We start from the raw sequence: 19,670 nt of genomic DNA, 5'->3' as shown, positions 1-19,670 counted from the left end.
AAAAATAAAAGTTGAATAAATTGATTATTTGATGGGGATAAAGGACGACTCTTCCTTACAGAAGAATTTCAATGAATAAGCAGAGAGGAATGAGGGAAATAGAAAATCACCCCTAGAACACTGCAGTCATAGTTGCTGCAGACAGTTCACCTGATAGCTGTTAAACTAATGGGTATAATCTTGAGAAACATGGCATTTTCATAGTCTCAAAGTATTTGAGACTCCCAAATATCAATTACAAAGGGAAAAATAGTAACTCCATAGTGGAAAAACCTGGCAGATACCACCTTAACCAAGGTATAATATGGGGTCTCACTAAGTTGCTCAGGCTGGTCTCAAACTCCTGGGCTCAAGCAATGCTCCTGCCTCAGCCTCCCAAAGTTCTGGGATTACAGATGTGAGCCACCTTGTCCAGCCAACAAGATATATTAACAGCATGTCTCCTTTCCTCAGTTTAATGCACTGAGAAGGGTGCATTATTTCTGTGTCATTCTTTTTTTTTTTTTTTTTTTTTAGATTTTCGCTCTTGTTACCCAGGCTGGAGTGCAATGGCACGATCTCGGCTCACCGCAACCTCCGCCTCCTGGGTTCAGGCAATTCTCCTGCCTCAGCCTCCTGAGTAGCTGGGATTATAGGCACGCACCACCATGCCCAGCTAATTTTTTGTATTTTTAGTAGAGACGGGGTTTCACCATGTTGACCAGGATGGTCTCGATCTCTTGACCTCGTGATCCACCCGCCTCGGCCTCCCAAAGTGTTGGGATTACAGGCTTGAGCTACCGTGCCCGGCCTATTTCTGTGTCATTCTTAACAAAACTCCATAATCCCAGTTTATCATTAAAAAAAAAATCAGACAAACCCAAATTGAGGGATTGTCTACAAAATATCTGTCAAGTACTCTTCAAAAGTGTCAAGGGTAAGAAAGTCAAGGAAAAACTGAGGAATAGTCACAGATCAGAGGAGACCAAGGAGAAATGACAACTAAATGCAATGTGAGATTCTGAACTGAATCCTGGAATGAAAAAGGGCATCAGTGGAAAAACTGGTAACATTAGAGAAAAATCTGTAGGTTAATTAATATTATTGTACCAATCTCAATTTCCTAGTTTTGATAATTGTACTATGGTTATGTAAGATGTTTCTGTTAGTGAAAGCTGGGTAAAGGGTATATGGGAACTTGTACAATCTTTACAAGTCCTCTTTAAGTTTAAAACTATTCCGAAAGAAAAAGAAAAAAGTAGGGAGAGCATTTGATGAAATAGCCCCGAAGGAAAGAAATAAAGAATCCTCTGTGCTGTAAAGGACACTTTAGGCTGTGAGTGAGACTTGCAAAAGAACATTTTGTGCCCCCCACCCCGGACACTTCTGTAACCCACCATAATCTTTGGACAATAATTTGAGAATTACTGTAATAGGGTCATCTGACTCAACTCATTTGAAGAATCCTATTTTTAGGGATATTCTTTAACTCTTTCTTAAAGATTGTTTTAAAAAGCAATACATGCTTATACAAGCCATTTTTAAAGATAATTCTTTTATCCTTCTGAGAGAGGTATGATTTTTTTTCTCCTTGCTTTTATGGACTGTGATCATTGGGAAGGAGGTGTGCAAACTGGTGGTCCGTCTTCTGATTCCAGTTGTTTTTAGCTATACAACTTTCAGCTTTTTCATTTTTAAAAAGTAGCTATGTAGAGAGGCATGAAAACTCCAGTTCTTTTTTGCTTATGCCAAACTACTTTGCACACTTATGTTATTTGCTTGGCCCTGAATGCACATGTGTTTTCTCCCCAGGTGAATGTAATAAATTACGTGTGATTTGGAGTGTTTATTCACTGTCTTCTCTAGTCATAGCTCTTTTCCAGTCTGACAAAAATTTCGAATCCTGTTCCTGTGGTTCCTTAGATTCCTCTTTGGCGTTGTGGCCTTAGACTTGCTTTTTAATGACTTTTCTGTTTGTCTGGCAGCATTTTTGGGTAGACTATGGATTGCCACAAGATAACTCCACCCCACTCCCAAAACACACACATAGAGTTTGTTTAGCCAGAATACACAAACTGACCAGAAGCCAGGTGGCCTGTCTCAGCACAGGATTGGTGGCTCCCCAGGGTACCCATTTGGGAGATGTGAAATGGGTACTCAAAGGAGGATCTCACCAGATTAGAGAAACTCATTTGTGCTATACCACACTCCTTTTGTACTAGAAGCTTACAAGACTGAGGGATATTCTCCAATCACTTTGCTTAATACTTCCAGAAGTAAATTCTTAGCAACATCAGACTCCTGGTACTTGAACCCAAACAACACGACAAAGCCACATCCTCATCTGAGATAGAAAGCTGAGCCAGACTCCAGGAGCTAGTAGCTGAACAGAATCTCTACCTCCAACTTTCTAGTGTGCTAGAAAGCTCCTGTCTGTGTGGTCCTTCTACTCCTTTTCTTGTTCCGAGTTTAGCCAGTTTTGTTTGTGTTATGCTTTTAATAGACTGCATCCATGGACATGACTTTTAGACTCCTTCATGTGCTAGAATATCTCTATATCACATTTGGTTGGGATCAGGACCTGATAATGTTTTATAGGACCATGGATTTTTAAAGCTGAAACTCACAGTGGCTTATCACTAGGGTTGTCAGAATTAGCCATGGAGCCTTAAAGATAACACATATGCCAAGACCCTCCTGTAGCAACTTGGAAGCATCTATATTTTTCCTAAAACTCCATAGGGTTTTCGATACACAATCTCAAATAGGACCCACAGGCTGCAAGAAACTTTGCTAACGTATTTTTAAAATTTCTCTTAATACTCCTTTTTTGGTCACAAATTTATGACTATTCCACTTAAGGCACTAATTCTAAACAGAGTTGGGGGTTTTACAATCCTATAAACACTCCTGCTGGAGAGTCAGTATGCTTGGTGACATTCTCCACCTGCCACACAGAGCTCAGGTCCCTGACGGGCCTCTTCTTGTCTTAGGTGTAGAGGTGGTAGAAGAAAGGTCAATAACAAATGTGCCATGTTTTATTTGGGGTGTGTGTGTGTGTGTGTGTGTGTGTGTGTGTGTGTGTGTGTCTGTCTGTCTGTGTGTCTGGGTTCATGTGAGTGACTTTAGATCCTAAATGATTTCCTTTTAGATAACAAGAAACAAAAAGGGCACATTGGCCTTAACCAGTTTTTCTGCATGAGAAACCACTAAGACCCCCAAACAGGCTGAGTGCTTGTAAGAAGGGTATAGATCTTGAACTGCTTTTTGTTTTTTGAAACACCATCCTAGGGTGTTACTCCACCCTAACCAATGAAAGCTTCTCTAAGAAGTTAGAAGAAAAGCATCATTCCCCTCATTTGGCCCTCATCTTGAGCATCACATTAAGAGTCATCTGCCTTTACCTCTGCGGGGCAGGCCATGATTTTTGCCATGATTTGGTAACCTATTTTCTACCTTAATCATGATGTTTTCCATCTCAATTTTTGGAAGATGAAAGAACCTGAAGTTAGGGATTGGACAGACCTAGGGTCCAATCTGATATTTACCGGTTTGCCCTTGGACAGGAAACAGAAACAGAAATATTCATCATCTGGGGTGTGTGGCTGCCTTAGATGATAAGGATGATACATCTTCCTTTTACGTATAAGAAAGCAAAGGCAGAAAAGTGGACTCAGATCCTACAGGGTTTGAACCCAGATGATCTGACACTACTCAGAGCCTGCCCTCTCAGTCCTACCATATAGCTCTGCAGTGGGCAAACACATCCTTCTAACTTCTGTCTCATAACAGCCCAGCTTCGAGGTTTCTGAAAACACTGTCCAATGTCCTACAAGTGATTATTTTAATTCTTAAGTTATGCTTTTGCAATATTTTCACTTTTGACTGTAAGCCTTGCAAAGAATGTCAATGACACATTTCTTTCTTTTTTTTTTTTCAAGGGCAACATCTTGTATGTTTTAAATAAGCATTTGATTTTAGAACAGTTTTAGATTTACAGAAAAATATAAAGATCATAGAAGTCCCATATAGCCCACATTCAGTTCCCACTGTTATTCACATCTAATATTAATATGGTATGTATGTATGTATATATTATGTGTGTGTGTGTGTGTGTGTGTGTGTGTGTGTGTATACTTTTTATTGAAACAGAGTCTTGCTCTGTCACCCAGGTTAGAGTGCAGTGGTGGGATCTCGGCTCATTGCAGCCTCTGCCTCCTGGGTTCAAGTAATTCTCCCTGTTTCTGTGTCCCAAGTAGCTGGTATTACAGGTGTGTACCACCACACCCAGGTAATTTTTGTACTTTTAGTAGAGATGGGGTTTCACCATGTTGATCAGGCTGTTCTCAAACTCCTGACCTCAGGTGATTAATATGGTATTTTTAAAATAATTAATGAACTGATTTTGGTACATTATTATTAAGTAAAGATCTGTAGTTTATTTAGACCTATGCTTTTTACTTGATGTGCTTTTTTCTGTTCCAGGATCCCATCCAGAATAGCACATAACATTTAGTTGTCATGTCTCCTTAGGATCCTCTTAGGACAATGCATTTTTCAGATGTCCAGACAGGGTAGGTGTATATGAACTTAAGCAAAGAGCGATTGCCTAGACTATGTTTTTATCAGTGTTTATGAGTAATGGTTTCCTGCCCCAAAGGAAGTATTTGTACTCACTGTTTCCCAAAATTAAAATTACTACTTTTAAAACGAATGAATGGATGAATGAAATATTTAATAAATGAGATCACAATGGGGAAAGTTCCCAGCACAATGACTGGAACATAGTAAGCTCTCCGTAAATGCTCATCTCCTTCCTTTCCTAATTCGACTTCATTTGGATCTTATTTTATCTGCTGTTTCCTTCCCCTGCAAACTGACATCATAGCCTCCCCACTCCATTATAATTAATATTGATCAGGTGTTTTGATGAGCACTGTGTTTAGCTTGAGTGCTACACATCAAGTGCCTTTTGAAGAATGATGCAAAATTACAGCGAATAGAAGCTAGTTTGGGTGACAGAATTAGGTCCCAGATGTCAGGGTAAAATGAGGGGCTGATTCTAACAATATGAAACATAATAGGGCTAAATGTAAGGTCTTGTAGTGGGGTCCAGGAAATTAACTGCGTGAGTGCAGGTCAGGGGAGGTGTGTGGGTTGGTAGCTGCAAATATAAAAAGTACTAGGGTGTTGAAAATGATAGTATGGCTTACAGTACAGATTCAGTAGCTGTCACAAAGACCTAGAAGAACAATGGCTTAAATGAGCTAAACATTTATTTCCCCTCACAGATTGAGAGTAAACAGTATACGGTGAAATGGCGGCACCATAGATAGGATCCTTCCACCTTGTTGCTCTGCACCCCTCATTCACATGGCTATGAGGTCCATATTTCAGCCAATGGCAAAAGGAAAAAGAAGGAAGAGAAGGCATGATCCTTCCCTTTAAGAGCATGGCTGGGAAATTATACATTTTACATCTGCTTACATCCCACTGGCTAGAACCTGTCCTCCTGGTCACACCTTCCTATAAGGGAGGCTGGGAAATGTAGTCTTTAGCTGGGTAGCCATGTTCCTAGCTAAGAATTTTATTACTAAGAAAGGGAGAGGGGAATAGGTACTGACAGAAACACTTGCAGCCTTACAGTTAAGACTATGTACAGTCATGCAATTTGTTGCCAAAAAGTTTTGGGCAATATTCTATTGCATTGATAGAAGAAGAGTAAGTATTTTCCAAAATAGGAGTTGGCAAGCTTTTGCTGAAAAGGACCAAATAGTGAATACAGTTGGCCCTTGAACAACATGAGCTTGAACTTTATGGGTCCACTATATGCAGATTTTCTCATACCTCTGCCACCCCGAGATAGCGAGACCAGCGCTTCCTCTTCTTCCTCCTCCTTAGCCTACTCAATGTGAAGACCACAAGGACGAAGACCTTTATGATGATTCGCTTCCACTTAATAAACAGTAAATATGTTTTCTCTTACAATTTTTAAAATATTTTCTCTAGCTTACTTAATTGTAAGTATATAATATATAATACATATAATGTATAAAATACATGTTGACTGTTTATGGTATCACAAAGACTTCCATTTAGCAGTAGGCTATTAGCAGTTAAGTTTTGGGGGAGCCAAAAGTTATACATGAAATTTTGACTGCATGAGAGATCAGTGTCCCAATCCCTGAGTTGTTCAGGGTCAGTTATATTTTAGGCTTTGCAAGCTATGCTTAGTCTCTTATCACAAATTCCTTTCTGTTTTGTTTGTTTGTTTGTTTGTTTAAAATGTAAAACCCATTCTTAGCTCCCAGGCTGCAAAAATTAAGATGTGAGTCTGGAGTCACATCTTAAGGTGCACTTAATGTGCACATTAAGAGAATGTGTTCAGGGGAGGTGTCCAGGTTAGGGAAGGGACTCCAGGTGAATTTCTAAGAACAGTGATGATTGGAGGCATGGTTTACTTTTAGCCTAGAGAAGCTCAGACTCTTAATGACCTGATCAATGGCTTCAGATATTTAAGGAACATTCAGGTGGTTTGGAGATACCCTTGTTTTGTATGGAACCAAAGGGAAGAACAAGAATCAGTGAGAAAAAGCTCTGGAGAACACAGACTGCAGCTGCATAAGGACTTTCTCATGATCACTTATCATTTATGGAACCCTTATTCTCAGGCACTATTCTAAGCACTCTACATAGATGGTCTCATTTTATTTTCAGCAATCTCAGTGGGTAGGTGCCTTTCTTACCGCTACTTAAAAGATGCGAGAAAGTCAGCAATAGGAGGTTATATAACCTGCCCAAGGACATTTTGCTACTGAGTAGTAGGGCCATAACAACTCCAACTCTCTACCACCTCCTTGCATGTGACTTATGAGGTAAGATGTATAAATAACTTAGCAAGTATTTTTGTTGGCCATAATAATAATAATAATAATAATAATAATAATGATAGTCCCTAGGAAGTACTATGTTTCTCATCATGGTGGTTGTAGTTTTCTATGGTGGCCATAACAAATGACCACAAACTTGGTTATTTAAAACAACCCATTTCTCTGCTTACAGTTTTAGAGGCCAGAAATCCAAAATCAAGGTGTTGGTAGAGCTACACTCCCTCCGGAAGCTCAGGGGAGAATCCATTCCTACCTCTTTTGGTTTCTGGTGGCCTCTGGCATTCCTTGGCTTGTGGCTGCATCACTCGAATCTCAGCCTCTGTGGTCACGTTGCCCTCTAGCCCACCTCTAGTCCTATAAGGGTACTTGTGATTTCAATTAGGGCCCTCCTGGATAATCCAGGGTCTCTCCTCATCTCAAGCTCATTAACATAATCACATCTTTTGCCATATAAGGTGAAATTCACTTTTTCCAGGGTTTGGGAGGTAGGTATCTTTGGAGGCCAGTAATTTGCCCATCACAGTGGTATCTAAGCATAGACTGGATGACCACATGCTTTTCTTTCCACTATTAGGAAAAAAAACTTCATAGAATTCTATGATTTACAGCAGGTGTCCCCAAACTTTTTACACAGGGGGCCAGTTCACTGTCCCTCAGACCGTTGGAGGGCCGCCACATACTGTGCTCCTCTCACTGACCACCAATGAAAGAGGTGCCCCTTCCTGAAGTGCGGCGGGGGGCCGGATAAATGGCCTCAGGGGGCCGCATGTGGCCCGCGGGCCGTAGTTTAGGGATGCCCGATTTACAGTATTGGTCAATCATAACATCAGTCTTTTCCTTGTGGAATTTTTATATATGTGAAATTGAATATTTGGTTTTTTTAAAGCCTTATTTTATTTTTAATTGACCGATAACACTTATATATATTTATGGGGTAAAATGTGATGTATCAATACATGCATAGTATACATTATGGAATGATCAAATCTAGCCAGTTAGCATATTAATCACCTCAGATATTTGTTCTTTTTTTGTGGTCAGAACATTTAAAATCCTCTCTTTTAACTGTTTGGAAATATACAGTCACCATGCTGTACAGTAGGGCACCAGAACTTATTCTTCCTAAATAACTGAAACATTGTTCCCATTGGCCAGTGTCTCTTCTTTTCCTTCCTCCCACCCACCTCCTCCAGCCTCTGGTACCACCATTCTACTCTCTACTCCTGTGAGTTTGACTTTTTAAGATTCCACCTGTAAGTAAGCTCACACAGTATTTGTTTATCTGTGCCTGGCTTCTTTCACTTAACATAATATCCTCTAGATTTATCCATGCTTTTACAAATGGCAGAATTTCCTATGTGAAAATAGGATATATTTTTTAATAAGACATTAAGTTAGAGGTAAAACTTACCTTTTTTTGAAATACATAGCCACAGTTTGACACTATTGAATAACACATTCTTTCCTCCACTGATTTAAAATTCAGCTTTTGTTAATTAACTACCATGTAGTAACCATTATAGCTAAATTTGTTTGTTGACTTCCATCAGAGGTTTCTGCATTCGTACTGTGCCATTTGTTTACAGTCGCATTAAAGTCTATATTTCTAACTGATGAATTGTCCTTTATTATTCTTTGTCAATTTTTTTGGTCAATGACTCTTTTACTGTTTTTGTTTTGTCATTGTCTATTGCAACTTAAAAAATCCTTATCATCATTTTAATGTGGTCTTGGGAAGAAGAGGAAATAGATGGAATTATTAGCCTGCCATCCATAACAATCCTCTCACTCTCTTTCTTTCTTTCTTTCTTTTTTTTAAAATGATTTTACCTGTTTCCATTGAGATTTTCTTTTTTGTTGTTGTTGTTAAAATTATATGGAAGTTTAATTCCAGACCACATATATGTAAGAGATAGATATAGATACGAATTCAAATCTGGAATAAGTGTACATGTACTCTTATCTTTCAAGACTTCTAACAATTAAATTTTACAACTATATTTTCAATTATTTTTATATTTAACCACATTTTAAAAATTATATTTTAAGTCCTGGGGTACATGTGCAGATTGTGCTGGTTTGTTACATAGGTATACATGTGCCATAGTGGTGGTTTGCTACATCTGTCACCGCGTCATCTACATTAGGTATTTCTCCTAATGCTATCCTTTCCCAATCCCCTGACCCCTGCTATTCCTCCCCAGCCCCCCACCCCTCAGGCCCTTGCGTGTGATATTCCCCTCCCTGTGTCCATTTGTTCTCATTGTTCAACACCCACTTATGAGTGAGAACATGTGGTGTATGGTTTTCTGTTCTTGTGTCGGTTTGCTGAGAATTATGGTTTCCAGTTTCATCCATGTCCCTGCAAAGAACATGAATCATCCTTTTTTATGGCTGCATAGTATTCCATGGTGTATATGTGCTACATTTTCTTTACCCAGTCTTTTAACCATGTATTTTATTGGCTTTATTTATTACATCTTTTACATAACATATCTTCTCCTTTCTTGAATTCATTATTCTGCCTTATTTTTCCTCAGCTAGAAGAGATCTTCAAGTAACCTTAAATTTTTTTAATAAGGGATGTTGGGGTGATATAATTTCTCTGTCTTTGAACATACCTTTCTTTTGTCATAGCATAAGGGAAATCATAGTTTGATAGCTGGTAGAATTCTTAAGTTGCAAAATGTTCCCTTAGAATTCTACAAAAATTGTACCAGTGTCTTTTAGCATAGTGTTACAGATGAGAAGTATGGTATCAGTCTTATTTTCTTTCCTTTTAAGCAACCTGATTTTTCTCCCCTTTGAGGAAGCTTGTGATTGTTTGTCTTTGTTCTTGGAGTATCAGACTACATCAGGAAGACTGTATTCTTTCAGCAATCCTGCTGCCTAGCGTGGCATCTGATATATGTTCTAAAGTCTTGGATATTCTGGGTCTCTCTGTTATATCTTATGTTTTATCTGATTATTTAAATCTCTGTGTGTGTGTGTGTGTGTGTGTGCGCACACATGTGCACTTTTTTTGGGAGTGGCAGTAGCATTCCAAAAGGAGCTGATCCCCTGCCCCTATTCAACCTTTGGCTTCTATTATATTTGGAACAAATCTCACTTTCCAGAGAAGCTGTGGAACTATTTCTGTGTCCAGCCATTCTGTGTGGAGAAGATGACCATGTTCCTGATATCCCTTAATTTGCCTTTAAACTTCTGCCCATGACTCTACTCCAATCCTGATTCTCTGAGTTTGGGATTTTCCAGGACTGTTTTCTGGAAACTTGTACACTTACGTCTTAGTGGTCTGTATTAGTCTGTTCTCACACTGATAATAAAGATATACCCCAAACCAGGCAATTCATAAAGGAAAAAAGCTTTAATGGACTCACAGTTCCACATGGCTGGAGAGGTCTCACAATCATGGCAGAAGGTGAAGGAGGAGCAGAGGCCTGTCTTACATGGTGGCAGGCAAGAGAGTATGTACAGGGGAGCTGCCCTTTATACAGCCATCAGATATCATGAGACTTACTCACATCATGAGAACAGCATGGGAAAAACCTTCCCCCATGATTCAATTATCATATCTTTCCCACAGCATGTGGTGATTATGGGAACTATAATTCAAGATGAGATTTGGGTAGGGACACAGCCAAACCATATCAGGGTCTTTGTAGAATCATGAACTTATCCGTACTAGTTAGTTTTTCCTCCCATGTCCCATCTACTTTCTATCTTCCCCATATTTTTCAAGATCTCTGCTTTATTGATGGCATCTTTCCCTGATTCTCAGCATTGTCAGTGATGTTTTGGTCATGCAAATGGTTTTTGGAGGTGAGGAATGAAAGGGAGTAAATATACAAGCCCAACCTACCATTCCCCAAACGAAAAGCCCCAGCGTGGAAATAGTGGAGGGGACTAACTCATCATATGGATAGCTGGACCAAGTGACCTTCCAGCCTCATCTAACTCTGGGAGGCTTTTCTTTAAAGCAGCATAATTAAGGGGTTAAGAAACAACTTTTATAGAAAAGACCAGAGAAATAGAGTTTAGTTTACTCATGAGAACAGAATGAGGTGAGACTTAAATGGTGAGTCACATTAAGCCTGCTGAAGACACAGCAGGAGGGACTAAGATTAAATTACAGCCAAAGTGATTCATATTGGTCACTACAAAGATCATTTAACCCTTCAAAAGTTGCGTGGCATCATAATACAGTGCAAAGCCAAGTTACGAAGCCTCATTTTCTAGAGCTGTTCTCTTTAACAGTAAGAGGATGGACTTGAATCACCTTCCGAATTATCTGACAGCCTTGTGACATGATTATACCCTGGTGCCTGGGATGTTAGATGGGAAATAAACAGCAGCATCTGGTAAACTATCCTGGGGTTAAAAAAAAAATCTTGTTTTCACCCAGTCTTTCGGATTTTTTTAATGCAAAGAGAATTTTTTGTCAAAAACACATTCTCCAAATCTGTAAACCTGATTGGAGACATCTTTAGTTTCTTTTCAAATGCGCTGGAAAAAATAGGAATGTCACTGAGATTCCTTCAACGTCCCCTCGCAGCCCCTATCTCCCCCTGCTGGGTAGAGGGAGAAGCAGGGGTTGGGGGCTGGACCAGGGAGAGACTGACAGGCTCTCCGTGGTAGGTCTCTGCCTTGTCACAGAGCCTCCTGGGCTCAGGTCTATGGTGGCCGCGGGAGAGCCAGCTCCACGCTGTGTGGCTGGTGACATTTCCGGCTGTCAGGGCCCAGCCAATCAGTGATGGGCCCAGCTTGCTTGGGCGATGACACATGAAATATGATAATTTTCTGCTAAAGGGCCCTAGAAGGGGAGAAGGAAGAGTGTGTGTGTGTGGCTGGGAGGTGTTCACACAGGAGCGCCTACGATGAGGTGGGAGGGTGACAGTGCACTTGCTTTCAAAGTTTGCCCGATAGGACTAGGCAAGGGAAGGAACGGGCTGCGATGCTGGAGCGGCTGTAGGCGCACCCCTGTGGCACCTGAAGGGAGCCACTGCCGCTGCGCCTAGGCGGGAACCAGCGGAGGTGCAGACATCGCCATGCTGGAGCTCTGGGGGCCAGGTGGGCGGAGAGGGTGAAGGCATTTGCCTTCTTATCACATGTGAGCAAGGTTAGGACTCGTGTTTATTCTCAGTGCTGCCTCTTTAAAAGCCAGAACAAAACTGCAGTAAACACCATCTAGGTGGCTGAAGTATTCGAAGGATAATTTTTTTTTCAGAAAAATTTAGGCCAGGGTTGTCTCTCCCCCTACCCCGTTTTTCTACCTCCATGTTCAACTTGGCCCTTAAAAGAAAAGTGAAAAACAAAACAACAACAGAACTCAGTAACAAAATCTTGAAGAAGGGCCTCAGTCTGAATCTTAAAGACTCTTAAGTTTCGGGTGGTAGTTTTGATTCCCGATTCTGGTTGGAAGGAAATACGTGGCTCTGGATTACGTTTGAATTTAGAAATAGTGCAAGAGTGATGCTTTGGTTTGTGGAACTGGGCCCCGAGACTGCAGAGGAAGGCAGGGCAGGGCAAGGGGTGCCCGTGGTGAGCTCTCAGGTACAGAGGCCCCACTTCAGCCACCTGGAGGCTCCCTGGCCCCTGATCCGCTGCCAGAGGCTGGTGAGGTGTGACATGCTTGCTGACAAGAGTGCCATGCCTCGTCTGACCCGTGAACACCAGTGTTCAGGAGTAAAGGATCATAGTGTTTACATAACGTGCCGATTAGTCACTGAGAAGCTCATCACTGCAATAAATATTTATGGCTTGTATTAGCATTTTTTCCCCTCTCTCCACATATGTATGTGTAATATATGAATATATATTACACATTTTTGTTTTTAAAAGAACAAATATGTGAAATCCTTATCACTGCATGCAAGCCTGCCGTGGCTTTAGGCATGGGACTGGCTTCCTAAGCTGGGAGTGACAGCTATTCCGAAGTGATAATTGGTGTACTGTGTCTTTAAAAGGTTAAAACCCCTTTCAAAAAAAGGTCTGGACTCCTAGTGGGAAAGACAAGCGAGGCATGGGTTGGCTCTGGATTCAGAAAACAGCTGCTGATTAGATTCTGTGTCTGCGGGCTGAATTTATTCGGTGTTTTTCAGCAGCAGGAATTCAAGAGGGATGCTTCTGTTTGGGTTTCTGATCGTGATTTATATTTATTCAGAGGAATAACAGAGGGTGGATCTGTTCCCGGCGCGAGCATGCTCACAACCAGCCGACTCTCCCATTATCCAACTGCCTAGTTTGGTGCTTCAATGTACATGGCTATTCCGTGTGCATATGTGTGTATACAAACACGCATGCATGCCTGGATGGACATACGTATGCACAGGTTATTTTTTAAGGACAATTCTTTCAATAAGGTCTTTACCCCTTACTTGAAACAGGTGTTCATGAAAAAAATGCACAAAATCCTGCCTGGCCGGAATAATTCATGAAGAAGGGGCTGGATCCGTGGGTCAGAGAACACAGGACCAGTTTGCCATCCCAAGGCTGAAGGTAGGGTACTCTGGGTTTTTATTCGACGGATGGATTCCTTGCGCTGTATTTTACCTTGTGATTGTGTTTTTGCCTGCGGCTGCAACTAGAAGCAGAATAGCGAGCTGCGATTCCATTTTGTGGCTGCCTTTCTTAGGCAAGGGGTCCGGCTGCCGAGGCGCAGGGGCCGGCCAGTGGGCTGCACGCGGCGGCCGGTGCCCCCGGTGGGCTGAGCGCGCTGCTCGGCCTGGTGCTGGGGAGCGGCGAGAGCCTCAAGTGACCCCCGCGCGTCAATCACAGGCGGTGGCGGTGGCAGCGGCGGCAGCAGCGGCAGCGGCGGCGGGGCTGTAACCCTGTGCGCGCCGTGCGCTCCAGCGCCGCTCGCATTTGGCTCGGCTGGGCTCTGCACCCACGCACTGGTGGCCGGCTCCCTGGGAGCCTCGGCTGGAGGGCACAGGCATCGCCTACCGTGGCACCTGCGTTTTCTTCTGCTGCCTTGACTGTTGCTCCGGGATTGTTCAGGCGGACTCCAGTAGCCTGCTTGGTTGAGAATGAGATTCGTATGATGCTGGCTGCTGAGACAGAAGGGACAGCTTTCTCTTCCCCGCTTAATCCTAGCCCCCTGAAAATATTCCTAAAGCAAACTCATCCCCCAACCCCCAACCCGACCCAACCAAACCCAAACCAAACTCCTGTTCTACTGGGGATCCCTGCTAGCAGAGAGAGTGCCTTCTCCAAGTTGTGCCCCACATTTTACCATCTTTTAAGTGGAAACATTGATGGTCCCTAATAGTCCCTGATGATATTGTCCAGGCTGCTGAGGACTCCTGAGTGTGGCAGTCCCCCTGAACCCGCATAAATTGGACAGAGAGTGATGGTGCAGAGGAACTTGGAGGCCCAGCCTTCGGTTCCTTTAACGTGGCTGGTATGGTTTCTGTTGTGGGTCAGGAATATCTCTGTGGCTAGGCCCTTCCTTGAACTTTGGGGGCAGTGGTTGCAGGGAGAGGGTCTGCAGGTCTGGTTGCTGGGTGAGCAGCACCCTGGCCCTCCTTCCGGTGTTCCCTGACGTTTCTGGTAGCCTTTGGCATTGTAACCACAGCAGCCAGGTGCCGGCTAGCTACCTGGAGTGCTTCTGTTTTGTTAACTCTGGTTTGCATTTTGTGGGTTGTGGGGGGAGGGAGGAGGAAAGAGGGAGAATGAGGTGTTTGCTGAACTGATCTGCATGGCAGTGTTCTCTAGCCCATGTTTGTGTGATTATGTAATGATCAGATGTGTGCCCAAACAGCTCCCCACCATCTCCTGGCCCTCCCCCAGACTGAAGAAGTTGAGTGCTACAGTTGTTTAAGATGTCTTTATATAATTATGTGTGTGCTGGGGACAGGGAGGGAGTTGGGGCGAGGAGGAATAATTTGAGCAACTTAAATGTGAAGACCACAGGTCAGTGATCGTGTGTCCCTCTGAGGATCGTGTGGTATTAGCTTTGGGTCAGTCTTGATCTGAAGACCCTCCATATCTCTTTCAGCCAGTCATTGCTTATCTGAATTTTCATTTGGTAATTTCACCCCCCTTGTGCCCTGGAGAAAGTTGGACCCAGGAGAAGGACCCCTGCAGGGCCCCCAGTTTCCCAATTCCAGGCAGAAAATGAAACCTGAAGCCAGGGTGGTAGGCCAGGTCCCACCTGTTCCTCCTGCTCCTGCTGAGCAGCCAGTGTGGGGAGGAGTTCCTGTTCACTACGCTGTCACTTGTGCTCTGCGGATACTGTGAGGCTGAAAAGTAGACCTCAGATGCTGTCTGAGCTGTTTGACATGTGCTTTTTAAAGCTGTCACAGCTTGCAGAGGCTGGAGGCCCTTTACCTCATTGCATTTAAAGATTGTGGAAGTTTTTTTTTGCAAAGAAGGAGAACAGCTGTCCAACTAAGATACCTGCAGGCAGGAGGGAAGGGTGTGTGTGACACTTAGCTCTTTTTGCTTCCTCCCCACTATGTCTAGTTAAGGTACCCACAGGATACAGAATTGTAAACAGGGGCCCTCCTGTCACACCCCTGAGTGTCTCAGCCTGAGGCTGTTGGGCAGATCTGTTAATTTGGCAGCAAAGTCTGGCCCCTGAAGGCTAAGATTGTTTTTTTGCCCTCAACACTCCAGTGGGTTTGCTTTGAGGGCCAACTACTACTGTGAACTCTGTGGCAGTGGATCAAGATGTGCTCAACTGGCACTATTGTTGAGCTGTCTCCGCCCATTGTGTTTTAGTGGCAGCCACCCTCCTTGGAGTGGAGAAGTGTGTACTGCCTTTGGGCCCTTGCCAAGTGAGCCGTTGAGACATTTAGTGTATGAAAGGTACAGGCAAGAAGAAGATGCATTTAGTCTGAAGTCCTGGCAGGTTCTAAGACCTGAATTGATGAAAGATAACATTAAGAAAGCTGTGTGACAACTGGATAGCATTTACCTTGTCTCCCACTCCCTGCTCCGTGAGTTCCCTGATGTCTTTAAGGCTCTTTTCTGCCCTCCAGGCTGCCCATCAAGGAGGCCCTGACTTGCTGTTCTCCATCCTGCTTTCTGGGGAGTCAAAGCATATTTACAAATCTGCAGATGCTCTGGGCAGGCAGGGTTGGAAACACTGGCTGTGGCAACAGGCAGCACTGGCATTCTGGGTCAGACTTGGCCAAAGCCCGTGACCCATTTTCTTCCTTATCTGTAAAGTAGGTGTAACCACCATCACCTTACCAAGACCACTGAACTGTCTTGGGCAGAAAATGAGTTGAGTTTAGTAACATATGCTCTATAGTTGATGGGTGTTAGGATAATACCACAAGAATCTGGAACTCACATTTATACAATTTCACTTATCCAATTGGTACCTAGGTAGCAAATCAAGTGAAAAGTCATAAGTCCAGGAGCTACAGTTCATGAATTTCGATCACTGGAGGAAATTTTAGACTCTCATTCAGGCCTCTGCCTGTACTTCAAGTTTCAAGAGGCTTGATTGTTAGTTTGTCAAATGCACCTAGCAAATTGGAAGCAACTGATAATGTACTGGGCAAGGATTATTAAAGATCTTTTATCAAGTATCAGTAAGAAGTAACAGTAACACAAAAAACAAAAAACCAAAAAAAATTAAAAGGCAGAAGAATTGAAGGCATGGAATTCTAAAGCTAATATAGGCATTTAATGTAATGAGTTCAGTGAAATTTTATGTATTTTGATGGGTCTTCGGGACTCTGTTTTAAAATATAGTAACTGATACTCACAATGACCCACATGTATCCATAGAAGTTCAAATTATATTTTGTTCATCCAGTTTTAAAAGACATGAGAGTTTTGAAGTATCCCAGAATGATTTTTTTTCTTTGCATGATTCTTAGAGGAAAAAAACCTGCTGCTATCCAGGATAATGGAACCCAAGAGGTTTCTGGATAGCCAGTGGCTTACTGGTCAAAATTATATTCCAACTATAAAGTCCTATTGTTGAAATTGAGAACTTTATGACCTTTTGTCAAAATTTATCAGGGAACTACTATGCTGGTGTTATTATTAGTGCGAATGTTCTAATGTTTGATACTAAAGAGTATTTTTTTTTTAACTGTCAAACGTTAGAACAGGCCGAACCTCAGCCTGTCTCAACCTGTCTTGTTGATCTTCAACCTGTCTTGTCATGACCAGGCAACACACTTAGAGTTTTTCCAGCTCGGTGACTTTAATGCTGGAGTTGGAAGAGAGCTCGTCATGGAAAAGTTGAAGCAGGAGAGGTGGACCCTAGTGGCATCTGTTTCTTACATCTGTGTAGGGAATGTAGAGTTACCACCACCAGGATGTTGTTCAATCTGTCATGGCCACACCCTTATGCCAAGGAATGGTGTTTTTGCAGTTCAGACATTGTGCTGAAAACTGGAAGGGTGGCTGAGATGTACGAGCAGTGTCAAACTTGGCCTGACCCTCTGACAATGTGCTCAGTTAAAATTGGCTCCAAAACAAAGGCAAGAAGAAAAACAAAAGTAGAGGAAAATAAATATGGACACTTTTAGAATAGTACTTTAACATTTCAATACAATCAATATGTGGAAAATGTAAAGACCTAATTAAAAGTAATGGAAGAATATTTCTCAGTTTCTAGATGCACATACATTCATTGTTTTGGTAACTTACTTGAAAAAAATTGTTTAACTAAAAGAAACTGTCAGTGACAGGTTATTGAATATAATCACAAATGCTAAGAACTCTTCAAAAGTTCCCTGTGTCTAATTGTAATAGGATGGAGAAAAGGGTATTCCCTGAAATCACACGGCGCTTGGAGGACAGAGGAGGTGGGGCTTGGTGGTGAGAAGTGACTGAACCGTGGTATCCAGAGGGCTGCCCTGCTGGGAGGGTTCACAGTTGGAAATATGTGTTTGGGAGGCAGGACAAGGATGGAAGTGGTGAGTACACGACTGGTGGGACTCCTTTCCTCATTACTAAGTGTTCTGAAATGCCAGGTGCAGCTGGGATTCTTGTGGATAAAAGGGGAAGCTTTATATCTAAATGTTAAGTAGGGGTGATCTGAGAATGCCCTTCAGATTTGAGGAGCAAAGCCAGGGAGAAGCATAGAGAAGCTAGTCCCAGAAATCTTGAGATCTCTGAGCCTCGGTGGACCCTTGAATTGGGGTTTGGGGTCAGCTTTTAAAAAGTGTGTTGGCCGGGCGCGGTGGCTCAAGCCTGTAATCCCAGCACTTTGGGAGGCCGAGGCGGGTGGATCACGAGGTCAAGAGATTGAGACCATCCTGGTCAACATGGTGAAACCCCGTCTCTACTAAAAACACAAAAACTTAGCTGGGCATGGTGGCGCGTGCCTGTAATCCCAGCTACTCAGGTGGCTGAGGCAGGAGAATTGCCTGAACCCAGGAGGCGGAGGTTGCGGTGAGCCGAGATCGCGCAATTGCACTCCAGCCTGGGTAACAAGAGTGAAAACTCCGTCTCAAAAAAAAAAAAAAAAAAAAAAAAAGTGCATTATGTATGAATAACTGAGATCCAAAGAAAAGCTAATAAACAAATAGTAGAAAGATATAGAAAAATAAAAGCAGTGTTGTAAATACACAATATGCTCTGCTGAATCTCATTCACCAGTTTTAATCTATTGAATCATTCACTGGACTTCCAGGCTTAGCATTAGATGCTGAAACTGTCTTAAGGTTAGAGGAGCTGGACACAGTGGCTCATGCCTATAATGCCAGCTGCTCAGGAGGCTGAGACAGGAGGATCACTTGAGCCCAGGAGTTAGAGATCAGCCTGTGAAACGTAACAAAATTCTGTCTTTAAAAAAAATAAAATAATCTGAGCATTGTGGCTTACACCTGTAATTCTAACTACTCTGGAGACTGAGGCAGGAGGACCTCTTGAGCCCAGGAGTTTGAGGCTGCCATGGGCTATGATTACATCACTGTACTCCAGCCTGGACAACAGAGCAAAGACCCTGCCTCTTAAAAACAAAAAGGTCAGAGATGCCCTGATAAACATGAACTGATTTAATTTAAATGGAAGGAGAAATTTGAAATCCTCCTCCATCAAAAATTTAATACAGTAGGCCCTTGACATTCTCAGTGGATACAGCTCAAGCCCTTGGCCAATCCCCAAGTTTGCAAATGCAGAAATATTTGCATCGGCTCTTGACTTCCTCCTGAATCAGGTTTCCAGAGTGAAGAGGTTCCTATGACTATTCACAGGCTACCAATGATTTGCCTTTTCAACTTACACTCAAGGAAATTAAGTTTCTTTCACTTTCAGAGAGTTTCTGTTTCCCTGTTGGCATCTTGGGATGGGGATACTGGTCCTTCGAGAAGACTCCCTCTCTAGCTAAGTGACTTGTTCTTTGCTGTGGCTTTGCAATACGCAGTTCACATATGTGCTTCAGAGAAAAGACAAATTGCCATGTAGTGTGGCTATTAGGGGTTGTTCACAAATAACTGAAAGAGTGTTGAATCTACAAGCATCTGCTTGTTTTGCTAAAAAAAATTGCACATGTGTGCAGCCCCTCAAACTTCCCCCAGTTCCCTGGCCCTCAGTATACACTTAATACACTGTTAGAAACTTCCTCTGACTGTCAGCAAATCTTGATGAGGGGAATTGGGCATCGCACAGCTGAAGCGTCTGGTAAAGAACTTAAAATGAGAGCATCACCATTGAAATCTTAGCAAGAGAAGCAGAATGTAGTCATTTGCTCCATGCCCTCATTTTGAAGATTTCAAAATTTGAGTAGATTTGAAAATTTGAGGAAAAAACCCTACTATGATTATGATTGTATTAAATAAAGGAGCCAGAGTGGAATGTACCCTGGAGGTTGGACCTTGCTGTACCTTG

The 19,670-nt window shown here is 42.5% G+C and overlaps 1 protein-coding gene across 5 annotated transcripts in view; it reads left to right on the top strand.

The window, feature by feature from the left end:
• Positions 1-19,670, top strand: part of HIVEP3 (HIVEP zinc finger 3) — a 518,797-nt gene that overhangs the window by 101,153 nt on the left and 397,974 nt on the right. For 4 of the 5 annotated variants that reach the window (XM_074380630.1, XM_074380632.1, XM_074380631.1 and 1 more), the window contains one exon: positions 13,256-13,367. The gene's annotated coding sequence lies outside the window, so the exon portion shown is untranslated. Of the gene's footprint in view, positions 1-687; positions 13,368-19,670 lie in introns of those variants that run through there. The other variant, XM_074380635.1, reaches the window with a different exon arrangement.

This window comes from Saimiri boliviensis, chromosome 11, assembly GCF_048565385.1.
Source record: "Saimiri boliviensis isolate mSaiBol1 chromosome 11, mSaiBol1.pri, whole genome shotgun sequence".
Classification (NCBI taxonomy): Eukaryota; Metazoa; Chordata; class Mammalia; order Primates; family Cebidae; genus Saimiri; species Saimiri boliviensis.
This window is presented reverse-complemented; position numbering and strand designations above follow the sequence as displayed.